This window comes from Odontesthes bonariensis, chromosome 20 (genome assembly GCF_027942865.1).
Source record: "Odontesthes bonariensis isolate fOdoBon6 chromosome 20, fOdoBon6.hap1, whole genome shotgun sequence".
In the NCBI taxonomy this organism is placed as follows: domain Eukaryota; kingdom Metazoa; phylum Chordata; class Actinopteri; order Atheriniformes; family Atherinopsidae; genus Odontesthes; species Odontesthes bonariensis.
In genome coordinates this window covers 33,370,901-33,383,669 of record NC_134525.1, presented here as the reverse complement: position 1 = coordinate 33,383,669, position 12,769 = coordinate 33,370,901, and positions in this window count along the sequence as shown.

Below are 12,769 nucleotides of genomic sequence, written 5' to 3'. Positions count from 1 at the left end.
TTTGCGGTTGTCTGGGGTCGGCCACTCAGCCACAGCACTGATCTTGGCGGGATCCATCTGAACTTTGCCGGGGGAAATAATAAAACCTAGGAAAGTAGTTGTGGTTACATGGAATTCACTTTTTTCAGCTTTCACATACAAATGATTTTCAAGCAGTCTTTTCAAAACTTTGTTAACATGGGACTTGTGTGTGTCCAGATCAGGTGAATAAATCAGAATGTCATCTAAGTATACATAAACAAAATGATCCAAAAAGTCTCTGAGGACGTCATTTATCATGGCCTGGAAGACAGCGGGAGCGTTGGTGAGGCCGAAGGGCATCACCAGATATTCGTAGTGGCCACTGGGGGTGTTAAAACCGGTCTTCCACTCGTCCCCCTCCCTAATGCGGACGAGGTGGTAAGCGTTGCGCAAGTCCAGTTTTGTGAAGACGGCGGCCTGTTGGAGTTGGTCGAATACAGATGACATCAGAGGAAGTGGGTAACGGTTCTTTATTGTGATGTCGTTTAGTGGACTGTAATCGATACAGCGCCGTAGGGAGCCGTCCTTCTTGGCCACGAAGAAAAATCCCACCCCAGCCGGGGAGGAAGAGGGGCGGATGAGCCCCGCTTTGAGAGATGTCTCGATATAATCCTTCATGGACTGTTGCTCTGGCCGTGATAGGGAGTAGAGGCGCCCCTTGGGAATAGTGGATCCTGGGATGAGATCCACGGCGCAGTCGTAAGGCCGATGTGGGGGAAGAGACGTGGCTCTATCTTTGCTGAAGACTTCTCTGAGATGGTGGTAGCAGGCGGGGATCGAAGTCAAGTCGGGCGGCTGGAACTCTGTGACAGGGACAGAAATATTTTTAACAGTGGCGTGAGCCGGTTTATCAGACTTGGCGTGCAGACATGATCCCTCGCAGGCTCTTCCCCAACCCAGTATTTTGCCCGAAGGCCTGTAACACCGCATTATGTAATAACGCCGCATTATGTAATAATGTAATAAATTTGCACGCCATTATGTAATAACTGCCGCATTTTGTAATAATCTGCCGCATTATGTAATAAACTTCTTGAACGCAATATGTAATACATTTTGCCGCATTATGTAATAAGTTATTACATATTGTGGTTTTTACTACATAATGCGGGTGTTGCGATTTTTTTCTTCAGCAAAATGTAACAATTGGTGCATTATGTAATAACCAACCGAAATTGACATTTTCATTGATTAAAAACAGCACGATAATGTGTATTTTACTCAAAAATAATAATTAAGAGGACAGTATGTCAACTATTGCTCAGCTTACATTGTAGCAATCCACCTTTTAACTTTGGTTGTGCTCATTTAAACATACAAGGGGTTAATTCATATTTGCAGTTAGATTAGTCATGAGATCAAGTTTGGAGGTAAGTGCTTCTGATAGTTAACCAATTTAGAAAATTGTCAACTAAATCTCTGTCTATGCTCAAGCAGCAGTAAAGAAAAGACATACAACACCAAATAATTAAACATGGGCTGTGCACAACAACTCCATGTAGTCTAGCCTATTCAATAAAGGTCATGTTCCATGTAACCTTAACCTTCCTTCATAATGCATATTTCCAATAACACCTACAGTAATAGTACCTGCATTAATGTAGCACTGGCATTGTCACAAAATTATACTAAGTATTATTTTGACACAAAAATGTAGGATAGCCTATATCATGCAAACCCAGAGTAAGAGACAAAAAATAGTTGCAGAACAAATGACTGATGTCGAACAGTTAATTATTTCAAATTATTTATTCTCTAAAGCCCAATACTATACCATCCTGTAGAGGTACAGACGTCATGGATGAACAATGTGTAATGAACAGCAAATATTAAGGCAATCTTTGATAATAGGCCTAATATCTCAATCAACTAAATGAAAAACAATCCAGCCACAGCATAGAGCCCAACACACACACAATGGAACTGTAGTGGATAATAAAGTGGAAACGTAAAATTTAACAATGTTCTAGACCTATTACAGGCCATGGCACACATATAACCACACAACTAACCCATCTAAAAATCTACATTTGAACTCGGGAGACTCAAGAAAATCTACCTACAATGCAAAACAAAATATAGTCCTAAGGTTTCCAAAAAATGTCCTTGATTTTAAGATGACCATGGCCAATGTGCTTTATCAGAAGCCAGGCCATCATCCACCTGCTATTTTGGCTGAATAGCTCCCTCAGTCTAATAACAAGACCACTACTGTGTCCAGCGGATTTATAGAGCCTCATTATGCTTATGGAATTGTCATGATCATAATCCAAGTTTAGGGTGTCAGCTAAAGTTTCTCTGATGTAGATTTGCGGATGGAACGGATCTGCAAGATCTCGAAAAAGTTTAGAAACTCTATTAAATGCCCAGAGCATTGAGGAGTCTGCATTAAGGGTCAACTGGATGATAAATGACAGCAATTCTGTAGGCAAGATGGGTGTGCCATGCATTCTGTTTTCTGCATCATTATCTGGAGGTCCACACAACTGGACATCATCTTGGTCTCGTTGAGCATCATCGTTGGACTGATCATCTAGATGGACATCATTTTGGGGTTCATCTAGTTGGGAATCATTGTGAGGTTCATTCAGTGTGGCATCATCGTGAGGTTCATTCAGTGTGGCATCATCGTGTGGTCCATCAGTAAGAGTTTCATTGTCTGTGTTGTCGTTTGGTGTGAGTTCTTCATTATCACTCTCTTGGTCTGATTCATTTTTATGTTGAATTATCCGTTCTCTCTCTGCTTCTAAGATGTTTTCAATAAATGAAGAGACTGATCCTTCCAGACTTAAAGGTAGGGTAGGAGATCCTGGATTTTGAGTCCAGCGAAGCTGCATTTTGAAAATACACAGGTAAAAAGTCCCAACCCTTTTCTTCACTTTCCCCCCGAAGCCACGCCTCTAGAGTACATGTACGCGCACGAGCGTGCACGAAGGTGCACGAGCGCTGTTCTGACAGCACGCATCGATCGTTGCCGTATTTAGTATTTAGTTTATGCTAACTATACGTTTAATAATGCTAGGTGCTAGCCAAGCTGGCTCTAGTTTAGCTTCCTGCCAAGCTTCTGGACGCGTAATTCGTTCACGGAGCAGGGTACGCGCACAGGGGGAAGGAGGGGGAGGGAGGAGCAGATTGCAGTTTGATAGACGGCATCAGAATCCAATCATCGTTAACGGTCCGTTCAGTATGATTGGATAGTGTTTTTCCTAGATTGTACGTTCTAGAGGCCACTAAAACTTTTCATATTTGTGTCAAAACTTTTAATTAATTGGTTACAATGGGGGTGTGAAGAGTATTTCAAGCAATATGTAAAAAAATGTTCCAGAAAAAGATCCCCTACCCAACCTTTAAGTAATGTTCTCCATGTCCCTCAGCAATGTGTCCAAGGGCTAACAAAGGACAACTGTCACAATATCTATTAGACTGAGATATAATGGAAGATGCATCAACACCTAGTGAGGAGACAACGAGAAACTGAACATTGAAAATCTCAGCAGCCCTTTGTAGAGTTATGTGGTCGCCATAGGTCCCACATTGTGACATACTAGGATCATTCATTTTGAGTAAAATACACATTATTTTGCTGTTTTAATGTCAATTTCGGTTGGTTATTACATAATGCACCAATTGTTACATTTTGCTGAAGAAAAAAAATCGCAACACCCGCATTATGTAGTAACAACCACAATATGTAATAACTTATTACATAATGCGGCAAAATGTATTACATATTGCGTTCAAGAAGTTTATTACATAATGCGGCAGATTATTACAAAATGCGGCAGTTATTACATAATGGCGTGCAAATTTATTACATTATTACATAATGCGGCGTTATTACATAATGCGGTGTTACAAGGCCAGTCAATGTGTGGATTGTGTCTGGTGAGCCAAGAGTGACCCAACACCAGAGCATGAGAAGGAGAGTGGGAAAAGACGAGAGGGTTGGAGAAAGGCGGGCGCGCGTTGGTGTTCTCCCCGATGGGCCTTTAACTCCCGCAGCCGGTTATCCGTCCGAACCGCGAGGGTGATTAGTGAATCCACATCCGCGGGGAGGTCCAACGGGAGGAGAAGTTCCTGGATGGGGACAGCCAGTCCCTTCAGGAAGACGTCGTACAGCGCCCGATCGTTCCAGCCGCTCTCCACCGCCAGAGTTCGGAAACGGATGGCGAAATCGCAAACAGTCTCCCGACCTTGTTTGAGACCGCTTAGCTCCCTCGCCTTCTGTCGCTCCGTGGTAACAGGGTCGAATACTTTGCGTAGTGCTTCTGTAAATGCCTGGTGGGAGCTACAAAGTGGGGATTTTCTGTCCCACTCTGCCCGGGCCCATGCCTTAGCCCTCCCGGTCAGGTGCGAGATCATGTAGCCGACCTTGTGGAGATCGGTGGGATACTGGAGCGGGTTGAGAGCAAAATGCAACTCACAGTCACTGATGAATGCTCTGCTCAAGCCGACCTCTCCAGAGAATCGCTCCGGGGAAGCCAGCCGAATACTGGCACCGTAGTTGGGGGGAGAGGGCTGAGGCGCGGGTGTTGGTGCGGGTGCGGCTGCGGCTGGGGCTGCTGCAGGTGCATCTCTGTCGAGGAGCCCCAGGACTTGCTGCAGCTGGCTGGCAAGCCGATCCACCCGGCCAGAGACGGCGGTCTGGAAAGCCAGCTGACTCCGGGCGAGGCTGTCGACCCCCTGGACAAGCGTACCCATCTGCTCCTCCTGCCGAGTAAGGCGATCGCTCTGGGAAGAGAGAGCCTCGGTCAAAAGCTCGGATCCTGCTGCGTCCATTCTGGCCAGTGTGTACTGTCAGGACCAGAGAATGGAGGACGCAGATGCAGGAGGTTTAATTCCAAGACTTTATTTGAGGCAGCAGATCGACCAGTTCCTCGTGAGAGAAGCTAAATGGGCTATGAAATGTTACTCTAAGAATATACTTTCCAAAAGTGGAGAAGTATATCTATATAAAAATTATCAAAACTCAAAATCACTCCACTAGCGGAGGAGAAAACAAAAGACCATGAAACTTTACTTTTTAAACTAAAGATCACTCCTACTGAGGAGGAAAACAAAAACGCCTCTCCTAGAAATCGGAGGAAATATGCTATGAAACTTTTACCAACAAAAAAAGGCCACTCCACTCAGGAGGGAAAACAAAAGGGCTATAACAAAAATTACCTCTGTAACTCTTACAGGTTCTATATTATCAAATATTACTCTAGGAAAAACAAAATCTCTCTTACGAGGAAATACCACTGGGAACTCGGAAACGGGCTTGGGAAAACAGGCTTGGAACGAACGCGAGGATGATGCACCATACGGAGACAGATACAACACACTGGCACAAGACAGGGGGAGACGCAGACTCTTAAGCACACAGGGGTAATGGGGAACAGGTGGAATCATTCATAAGACAATCAGACTGGAACACGAGAGGAAGGGCAAGTGACCTGGAACGAGAGGGGAGTTAGTCTTTCAAAATAAAACAGGAAATGACGAGACAAGACAAAAACCCAACTTAACCTCACCACGGTGTGACAGTAAGACATACAACTTTGTTGTAAAGAATAATGCTCTTTCTTTAGATAAGCCTAGTGTCACAAGAAAACACATTGTAGGTATGTTTTTCCAAATGTCATAAATATAGAAATGTCACAATTCAGGTTTGAATGCGTAATGGTAAATTCAATGTCTGCACATTAATTGTTTTTTAACCATTTGCCTCTTAATTATCACAGAGACAAAGAATATATATTTAAAATATATCAAAGATATAAGAAAAACTGAAGAAAAAAAGAACAAGAAATGAGAAGAAAAAACAAAGTTTCTGTTTAAAAATGTTAAATTATGGAAGCTCAAAAAGAATGTTTACAGAATAGAATAGAATAGAATAGAATAGAAAAATACTTTATTTATCCCCCAATGGGGGAAATTCAAATTTGTCAAGTAGCTCAACATTTTTTTAAATATTTACAATGATTGAATTAACAACAATAATAATACTACTACTAACTAAATAATAATAAATGACTAAATGGCAAAATAAACAAATAAATAAAAATCAATCAATCAATTTGAGAAGAACTCAGCAGTCACTGTTATAAAGCCTTGTGGCTGTGGGAACAAAGGACCTTCTGAAGCTCTCAGTCCTGCAGCGCAGAGAGATGAGCCTCTCACTGCAGCTGCTCCTCTGTCCTGCAGGATGCTGTGGAGAGGATGTTTATTATTCTCCATCACTGAATCTAACTTCCTCCTCATCCGTTTCTCCACCACAGCACCGAGAGGGTCCAGCCTTCTGCCTACAACAGAACCAGCCTTTTTCACCAGTTTGTCCAGGCACCTACAGTTTCTGTCTGTGGTGCAACTCCCCCAGCAGACAGCAGCATAGAACAGTGCACTCTCAGTGATAGTGTGATAAAACATACTCATCATATCACTGCAGACATTGAAGGACCTGAGCCGTCTCAGGAAGAAGAGACGGCTCTGGCCCCTCCTGTACACTGCGTCTATGTTGGCAGACCACTCCAGTTTATTATCCAGCACCACCCCCAGGTATCTGCAGCTCTGAACAGTCTCTATCTCCCCTCCATCAATGCAGACTGACTGGTATGGGGTTTTAGATCTCCTGAAGTCCACCACCAGCTCTTTGGTTTTGGTGGTGTTTCGGAACAAACAGTTCTTTTTGGTCCAGTCAGTAAAGGCCTCCACAAGGTCCCTGTACTCCTTCTCCTGTCCACCGCGCACACATGCCACAACTGCCGTATCATCAGAATACTTCTGAATGTGGCAGGACTCTGAGTTGTACCTGAAGACTGATGTGTACAGGGTGAAAAGAAAAGGAGCCAAAACAGTACCCTGTGGAGCCCCAGTACTGCATTCCAGTGTTCCAGAAACATATTTCCCCATCTTGACATACTGTGGTCTGGCAGACAAATAGTTTATAATCCATGATGTCAGGGAGGGGGCCACACCCATACCGAGCAGCTTGTCTTTCAGTATGGGAGGCCGTATGGTGTTGAAGGCACTGGAGAAGTCAAAGAACATGACTCTCACATTTGAACCAGGCACATCCAGATAAGCATATGCCCGATGCAACATGTACAGAATCGCGTCTTCCACTCCTATGTGTTTCTGGTAGGCAAACTGGAGGGGGTCAAGAGCCTCAGCAACCTGCAATCTCATGCGACGAACAAGAAGTCTCTCCAAGGTCTTCATGATATGAGATGTCTGTGGAGGGGGCGTGGTGCATCAGCTGCAGGAGAGAGGTGTGGAGAGAGCTCAGGGGAGCGGCACCAGGTGAGTGATTAGTACACCAGCATCCACTTGTCTAATCACTCTCCTTTATAAAACACAGTAGCGTGCTGGAACCAGGAGGAAGAAGAGAAGGAGAACAAACCGGCTCGCAGTGCAGGGAGCGCAGGAAGGAGACCGGATTGAAAGAGCTGAGCAACAAGCCGAGCAAATGGAAAAAGAAAATAATAAAATAAAAGCCTTACACTGCCACCAGGTCTCAGTCATCCTTACAGCTGAAAGAACCCACAGTGGCTGTAAGAATGCCACAATGTCAAAGCCACCGGTCTGTAGTCATTCAGCTCCACTGGTTGCCCTAATTTGGGCACTGGTATGAGACAAGAAGTTTTCCACAGCACCGGGACTTTTTCCATCTGAATGCTCATATTGAAGAGCCTCTGAAGAGGGACTGCTAGTTGACCAGCACAGTCCCTCAGAAGCCTTGGAAATACTCCATCTGGGCCTGCAGCCCTCCCTGACTGAAGTCTCCTGAGCTCAGCTCCAACCTCCTCTATAGTTAGAAACAGAGGTTGTAGCGGAGGGATGGCGACAGGAGTGATGTTGCTATCAACCATAGAGATGGGGGTGGGGGTGCAGCTGGACAGAGGAGGGCTAGTGGTGGGAGTTGCTGCAGAGGTGGAGGAGCAGCTGGACCGAGGAGGCCACGTGGTGGGAGCAGCCACAGATGTGGAGATGCAGCTGTGCTCAGGATGCCTGGTGGTGGAAGCTGCCGCAGAGGTGGAGGTGTGGCTGGGTTCAGAAGGCCTGGCAGTGGAAGCTGCCGTAGAGGTGGAGGTGTAGCTGGGCTCTGGATGCCTGGTGGTGGAAGCTGCCGCAGAGGTGGAGGTGTAGCTGGGCTGATGAGGCCAGGTGGTGGGAGCTGCCGCACAGATGGAGGTGTGGCTGGGTTCAGAAGGCCTGGCAGTGGAAGCTGCCGTAGAGGTGGAGGTGCAGCTGTGCTCTGGATGCCTGGTGGTGGAAGCTGCCGCAGAAGTGGAGGTGCAGCTGGGCTCTGGATGCCTGGTGGTGGAAGCTGCCGCAGAGGTGGAAGCAGTATAGAGGAAGCAGCTGTAGTGGTGGGGGTGGAGGGAGCAGCAGCAGAGGTGGGAAAAGCCACACTGTCAAACCTGTTGTAATAATGGTTGAAAGTATTGGCTCTGTCCACATCACCTTCTACAGACTGAGAGTTCTTCAGTCTGTATCCAGTGATGGTCCTCATGCCCCTCCACACCTCCTTGGTGTTATTGTTCTCCAGCTGTCTCTCCACCTTTTTCTTGTACTCCACCTTAGCTCGACGTAATGTCTTTTTAAGCTCCTGTTGTACACTCCTCCGCCTTTCTCCATCCCCATTCTGGAACGCCCTCTTTTTCTGGTTCAGGAGGTCTTTGATGTCACTGGTGATCCATGGTTTGTTATTTGGATAGCACCTTACAGTCCTGACTGGAATCACAGTGTCCCTACAGAAGTTAATGTAGTCTGTGATGGTGCTGACCCTGCTGTCCATGTCAATGTCCATTTCATCTTCCTCCAGCAGTACAGCCCAGTCTGTGACATCAAAGCAGTCTCTCAATGCATCACTCGCCTCTGGTGACCACTTCCTGAAAGATCTGGTAGTAACAGGAAGTCTTTGTACACACGGTCTGTATGTGGGTTGTAGATAGACCATGCTGTGATCAGATCTACCCAGTGGTGGAAGAGACACTGTCCTGTAAGCCTCCTTCACGTTAGCATAGAACAGATCTAATGTCTTTTCTCCACCTGTTGGACAGTCCACATACTGTACAAAGCCAGTCAGGCAGGAGGATAGAGAGACGTGGTTGAAATCTCCTGTGACTGCAATGAATGCCTCAGGATGCTGGGTCTGTATCCTAGCAACGGCGTCATGGATGACGTCACACGCCGTTACAGGTGCCGCCCTCGGTGGAATGTAAACAACGATGACGACTGTGTATGGAAACTCTCTGGGCGCATAGAACGCACGGAAACCAACTGACAGCAGTTCGATGTCTGGACAACAAACCCTCTCCTTAACGGTCACATTGCGGGGGTTTACCCATCTCTGATTAAAGAACAGTATAACACCCCCGCCTTTCCGCTTACCGCCGCTCGTACTCAGGTCTCGATCCGCTCGTACGGCTGTGAAGCCGGGTATGTCCACACATGCTCTAGTAGCAGTGCACATTGTCAAAAAATTAATTAAAACGAAAAAGCAGATCAATAAAAACTAACTAAAAATGTTTAGATAGAAACAAAAAAAGAAAAATGACAAATAATCATATAACGATGAGAAAAATTGAGAGCTACACAGACTTGCTGCCAATAAGGTCGGCGCATAGCAACCGAAGAGATGTGGGAAGCAGAAGCAGAGACAAGAAAAAAATAAATGAATGCAGAAACAACTAAAAACCTAAATTAAGTGGAGATCATGTGTACTCTATGGTTCATCGAGTCAAACAATTAGAGAGAACATTGCTGTCAAATGTGTAGACGGGTCACATCCAAGCTTCAAATATGGATTCTTTCTCTCTGAAGCCTGTCCCAGTAACTTGATGAACTGAAACTTGATGTGATTACTGTAACAGCATCTTTACAGGTCTACCTAAAAAGTCAGTTAACCAACTGCAGCTCATTCAGAACTCTGCTGCTCGAGTCCTCACTGAGACCAAAAGAGTGGACCACATCAGTCCAGCTCTGAGGTCTTTACACCGGCTGCCTGTCCATCAGAGGATAGACTTTAAAGTTCTGATGCTGGTCTATAAAGCTCTGAATGGTCCATGACCAGAATACATCAGTGACCTCCTGACCCAGTATGAGCCTTCCAGACCCCTCAGGTCATCTGGATCCGGTCTTCTATCAGTTCCCAGAGTCAGAACCAGACATGGAGAAGCTGCATTCAGCTTCTATGCTCCACGTCTGGAACAAACTCCCAGAAAGCCTCAGATCAGCTGAAACATTCAGTGTATTTAAGTCCAGGTTAAAGGAACATTCCACCAGTGGAGACATGAATATGTATTGAAAGTGGGCCATATATGTAGTAGAATAGTAGCATAAATTTTTAATTTGGTGCCTTCTTGACCGAGAAAAGGCAGAAAATGACTTTTTTGTGCTTGTGGATTAAAGACAACAATCCCCATAGTGCATTGCAATGCTCAAGATCCGCAGGCCACTCCCCCGAGAGTGTACGAGCTCCACCCGACTCTACGCTACCTGGAAATCATGTCACTGCCTTACCTGTTTGCACTTCCATCGAGCACCTTACTGTATACTCAATCACAGGGTCAATACCTCTTTTTTTATAGTGTGGATAATGTTGTTTGCGTGTCTTTATGTTCATGACAATTCTTATTTTGTGAATTAAAAAACAAAATGTCACTCCTTCTCTCCTGTCTGCCTTCAACAAAGTTTAGAATAGCATCATAAACTTGGAAGGAGGTAACTGATTTGCAACAAACTTATAATGCAATGTATACTTGTAATGCTTCATAATTTATAGTAATTATAGGTAGGCTATGATCACAATTCTGTCGCTTTGTCATCTGAGGTAACAGTAGCTAGGTAGGTCCCGTTCTGAAATGTTGGTCGTTCAATAACTCGAATACACTTGGAGCAACATTACTAAGAAAGAACCACAACAACGTACATTTTAACCATTTAATTAAATAACTATACAAACAATACAACTGTTGAATGAATATAAAACAAGGAAACTATAGCTCCTCCTGAGGTGCCCGGAGTACTGGCCGTCTGGAGCTGGGTAGTTCTGGTGGATAGCCTGCACGACAGACGCCCTCTGCCCAATCTCTCTCCTTGCAGGACCCACTCAAGAAAGTGCCGGTAGGCTGTTAGACGAAATTGTCTAGACAAAACATTGATCACAAAGTGAGTGATGGCATTTGAGCCTAGCGTGCCACAGTAGCTTGCATAACTGCAAGCTATTTGTGCAATGAACATGCCACGTTAGCGTGTTAGCAAGAGTACTCCTTGACATGGTAACAAAGAAAACAAACTTACTTTACAGAAAGACGTCCATTTGGCCCTGTAGGCTTTGACTGTCGTTTCCAGTTGTCTTTAGGTATTCTAAAGTAGGTCTCCAGGACGCCACCAATTCGCCCCAGCTCGATATCTTCTTCAAAATCCCAGTCCAGTCCTCCGTGTTAGCTGCAGCTCTCTCTCTCTCTAATAAGGAGTGTGGATCTCATGACAATTATATATACCTATATCTATCTATCTATCTATCTATCTATCTATCTATATACCTATATATATATATAGTTAGCTGTAGCTCTCTGCCAGTCTAAAGCACTGGCACTGATCTGTGATAGGTCTGTTAGCGCATTAGGTCCAACCCCCCTATGGGCGGTGTTGAAGGGTGGGAACTAGCGCTTGTAGTCTCAACAGAAATCCACCCCTCTTACACTTCCTCCTACAATGACGCAAAATGACGATTTTTGCGTCATTGTAAGAGGAAGTGTAAAGAGGTGAATACGGATTTCTCCCGTCTCAGGGGGAAATGAGAGAGTGTTGCATGACCATTCAAAAGTATGACTGGGTTTCTAACAATGCAAAGCCTAATGCAAATGGGTGGAGTGTCCCTTTAAAGACACACCTATTTTCAGCTGCGTTTGAATGAGAGTTTCAAAACTCACATTTTAACTCCTGATTTTATCTATTGTTCTTATTTCTTTCTCTTTTGTTTAAAATTTAAATCATGCTTTTTATTTCTACTGTTTTAATGTCTACTGACCTACATTACCTGTGTGTGTGAGAGTGTCTCGAACCCCCGGCAAGATGGCAGAGAGGTCAGCGTTGTCACCGTGGAAGTACGCACATTATTGTCAAATGCACTCTCTGTGTTGGTGAAAAGCTTCTGTCGACCTCAAAAATTCCACTTCGAAATTAAAAAAACATCGAAGCACCACTCTATTCCGCTGGTCTTCTTTTGCTACGTTTCAATCACTACTTTGAAGAGTAAATGTAAGGGGACGAAGGTGAGTTTAGGCCTGTGATACTTGAATAGTATTTTCATAGTTCAGCTATTAGGCTATATTTGTCATTTGTCTGCTGTGTGCCAGTGAGCGATTTTATTGTTTGTTTTATTCGGCATTTTTGTTAGATCGTTGATTGGTCGTTAATTTATAAATGGATCTGAGTCTGCAACCTGTTTACCTCAGATTATGTTTACTTAAGCGCATGTTAATGCACTTTCATAACTGCATCATATCGGCTACCTGGGCTGGGTATCTAACGTTAGGCAACTCCTGAATTTTGATCACATATTCTGTGATTTAAAAAAATAATAATAATAAAATGCTATGTGGCATATAACTGACTGTCTTTCTTGTTATTGTTATCCTGCAGAGTTCATTTGGTTGGATGACTGATGTTATTCATTGTCAGGATGTCTCGGTGCATTTAAAGCAGGCCGTGTGTCTGCATCAGTTAAGCTGCAGCATGTGCGAGGCGCTGCAAA